The sequence below is a fragment of the Galeopterus variegatus genome, unplaced genomic scaffold (genome assembly GCF_000696425.1).
Source record: "Galeopterus variegatus unplaced genomic scaffold, G_variegatus-3.0.2 Scaffold807, whole genome shotgun sequence".
In the NCBI taxonomy this organism is placed as follows: Eukaryota; Metazoa; Chordata; class Mammalia; order Dermoptera; family Cynocephalidae; genus Galeopterus; species Galeopterus variegatus.
In genome coordinates, this window is record NW_007726918.1 from 369,142 (window position 1) to 373,144 (window position 4,003).

The window sequence follows — 4,003 nt, forward strand, 5'->3', positions numbered from 1 at the left end:
TATCTTCCACATATGAGTAAGAACATGCAGTGTTTCTAATTTTTAATATCATGCTATATTGCTTGATCTCAACTCTCAGTGTGGGGGTAGGTGGTGGTGGAATACTGCAGAAGGGGGTAGGACGCCTCAGGTTAGTCTGGACACTCCTGTGGGTCACAGGGAGAGGCAGGTACTGGGCCTGGAATTGGGCACCTCCGGCCCCTGGGAAGTCAGTTTCTCAGGAAACGGATGGAAAATTAGGCTCCTTTAGAGCCACAAGGGGGCAGCAACGAGTCTCCTGCGGAGAAGGCTGGCTCAGGGCAGGAGAGACGCTTCCCTCGGGTACTCTTTGATTCTGTCCCTTGTNTTTTCTTAATTGACCCATGATAATTGTATGTATTTATGGAGCACAATGTGATATTTGGCTATATTTATATAGTGTGCAGTGACCCTATCAGGGTAATTAGCATATCCATCACCTTAAACATTTGTCACATCTTTGCATTGGGAATGTTCAACATCCGCTCAACTAGCTACTTGAAGTTATACAGTGATTTGCTGTTGACTGTAGTCTCCCTCCCGTGCTATAGGACACGAGACCTGTGCTTCCTATCTAGCTACAGTTTTGTACCCACTGACCACCTTCTTCCTCTCCCCTCCTCCCCGTTCCCCTTACCAGTCTCTAATAACCACTATTCTGCTCTCTACTTCTAAAGAGATAAAACTTTGTATCTTCCACATATGAGTAAGAACATGCAGTGTTTCTAATTTTTAATATCATGCTATATTGTTTGATCTCAACTCTCAGTGTGGGGGTAGGTGGTGGTGGAATACTGCGGAAGGGGGTAGGACCCCTCAGGTTAGTCTGGACACTCCTGTGGGTCACAGGGAGAGGCAGGTACTGGGCCTGGAATTGGGCACCTCCAGCCCCTGGGAAGTCAGTTTCTCAGGAAACGGATGGAAAATTAGGCTCCTTTAGAGCCACAAGGGGGCAGCAAAGAGTCTCCTGCGGGGAAGGCTGGCTCAGGGCAGGAGAGACGCTTCCCTCGGGTACTCTTTGATTCTGTCCCTTGTGGGGCCCTCACCCCAGCTGGGGGTACTGAGGTCGCAGAGATGGCTGTGGCCCACATGGTCTTGGCATTGAGGAGCCTTTTCCAACCTCTCACTGCCCAGCCAAGAAACAAAGGTCAGAGAGTGTGGGGTCCACCCAGCATAGCCCATGGCAGAGCCCAGCTCCTGGCCCCCACCCAGGCCCCCTCTCTGGCCTCATGCCAGCTGTGTGACCTGTGGCAAGTGCCCTCCCCTCCTCTGGGCCTCAGGCTGCACCTCAGTGCTGTAGGAGGCCCACCTTGCCACTTCTCACCTCCTTTCCTTTGCCCAGGCTGTCCCCTCCACCAGGCGCCTCCTTCTTTTCTCAAGAGCAGGACTTGAGAGCTGCTGTGATCTCCCTCTGTGTCCCTGTGGCCTCGGTTGGTCTCATTCTCTCTTCAACCCCAGACATAGCCCTCGACTGCCAGGGACTACCCCTCTGGAAGCCACCAGGACCCAGCCCTATCTCCCTGGAGTCACTTGTTCTGAGTTCCCCAGAGCTGGACTCAGCCAGACCTGAACCTGAACTCTGCTCCTACTTACTGGGCTGGTGACCTTGAGCAAAAGAGCAGCGCCTCAGTGTTCTCATCTGTAAAATGGGTTGTTTGAGGATTGTTTCTGTGGACCCGACATATGTAGTCTTTCAATAAATGTTCTTTTTTACTTTCTGTTTATTGAAACATAATTTATTGTACATATCTGTGTGGGGAACAGCATTGAAAAGGTTCCTTCTTACTCTCTCCTGAGCTTTCCTTCCCCAACAACGAGGGGTGGGAAGAAACTAGGATTCATTCACGTATTGAGCAGCTACAGTGTGCTGTGGGCTTTATCAGTCATTTCATTTAATCCCACAGTAATCCACGTGGTAGATATGATTAGCTTCCTCCTTTTGCATGTGGGGAAGCTGAGGCATGAAGCAGTTGAGCCACTTAGCCCAGGTCACAGAGCTGTACGGGAACTCCGATATGTAAAAATCTAAGGCGCATGCACTTAATCACTACTGCTGTCACACCTCTTTCCTTTGCTCAAGCCGTGTGCCCTGCCTGCCATGCCCTCTTTGCGTCTGAGTCATATGCATTCTTCAAAGCCAGTGTGTGTGCCACCTCCTCCCTGAAGCCTCCCTGGATTGCTTTGGCCAGCGGTGATCTTCCCCGACCCCATGCTCATCCGGGTGACTGGAGAAACCGCCTCGGTTCCAGGTGCTCTGTCTCCCAGTCGAGTCCCCACCACAGTCTTGAGCTGTTGCTGCCCTCCTGGGAGACTCGTCAGGTGCTGTTTGCTTCTCTCCCCATCTCACTGAGCTGGAGATAAGAAGCCGAGGGGGCTGTTGACCCTGTGCAGGTAACAGGTGTCAGTTGGCTCGGTTTAGCCTTTCCTGGTTGACACCGAGGAACGTGAGAGCAGGGAGGAGGCGCAGGGGGAGAAGTGGGGGATGTAGGAGCGGTGGAAGCCAGAGCCATGGCTGTCGTGACTTGACGTAGCACGGACAGGCTCTGCAGACAGAGACGCTTACAATTCTGCCTCTGCCTTGGTGGCCCTCTGAGTTGGGAAAATGGAGAGCCTCCAGGGAGGGTCCTGGGAACAGGGTCTTCTCTGTGTTTGTCCAGGGCTGTGTAGAGAATGCTGCCGACTGGGCTGCCACCTGTGTGCACCTGTCTGCGATATGCCCAGCCTCTAACCCCAGCTGCGGTCCCTTTCCTGGGGCTGGGGCCCCTTTTGTTCTCTGAGGCTCCCTCTGTCCTCTGACCAGGCTGACCCTAACACCTCCACATCCAGGGTCCTCACCTCCATCTGCTCCTTCCTTCCAGCCTTAAAGCCAGGTGACAGAGAGGCTTGGAATCCAGCCTTTCACTGGCAAAGGGGTTGTTCTCACCCCAGAGCTGGGGCATGGGTAGGGGGATCGCCGCTGCTGCTCCCCGCTCCCAGCCTGGGCAAGAGCCCAGTCCAGGGCAGAGCAAATGCCCTGCACCTGCAGAGAACGGTCTGACTCTCACATGGGGGAACTAACGGTTCAGGCTGACTTTGTGTCTTAGTCTGCTTGGGCTGCTATAACAAAGTGCCAACAACTGTGTGTCTCATAAACAACAGAAAATTATTCTTCACAGTTCTGGAGGCCAGGAAGTCCAAGGTCAAGGTGCCAGCAGACTCAGTGTCTGGTGAGGACCCATTTGCTCACAGACAGCCGTCTTATCACTTTAGCCTCTCATGGTGGAAGGGAGTCTCTTGGGCCTTTTAAAAAAAACCCAACTTTATTTAATTTTAATGGACACATTGCAATTATACACACTTAGGGTGCACTCTGATGTTTTGATACATATATATGTTGTGTAATAATCATGTCAGGGTAGTTAATGTATCAACCACTTCATGCATTTATCATTTCTTTGTGGCGAAAACATTCAAAAGCCTCTTCCCTAGCTATTATGTAATATTTAAAACTTCACTGTTAACCATAGCACCCTAGGTCAGGGTAGTTAATGTATCAACCACTTCATGCATTTATCATTTCTTTGTGGCGAAAACATTAAAAAGCCTCTTCCCTAGCTATTATGTAATATTTAAAACTTCACTGTTAACCATAGCACCCTACTGTGCGATAGGACACCAGAACTTATCCCTTCTATCTAATTGTAATGTTGTACCCCATTCATCAGTCTCTCTCTGTTTTCCCTCCCCCCATCCCTCCCTTCCCCGGTCTCTGGCAACAACTGTCCTACTCTGTCTTGGACCTGATTTATGAGGGCACTAATTCCTTCCTAAGGGCTCCACACTCATGACCTAATCACTCCCAGAGGCCTGACTCCTAATACCATCACATTGGAAGTTAGGATTTCAATATATGAACTTCCGGGGGAATATAAAGTCAGGCTTTATGGGCCGAGCCCGTGGCGCACTTGGGAGAGTGCGGCACTGGGAGTGCAGCAGCGCTCCCGCC

General features: G+C 51.1%; 1 protein-coding gene across 1 annotated transcript in view; it reads left to right on the forward strand.

The window, feature by feature from the left end:
• The window catches only part of SDSL (serine dehydratase-like), an 18,531-nt gene extending 16,795 nt beyond the window's left edge, over nt 1-1,736 (forward strand). The window contains exon 8 of the mRNA XM_008572592.1: nt 1,361-1,736. The gene's annotated coding sequence lies outside the window, so the exon portion shown is untranslated. The remainder of the gene's footprint in view (nt 1-1,360) is intronic.
• Nucleotides 1,737-4,003: the final 2,267 nt, after the last annotated feature.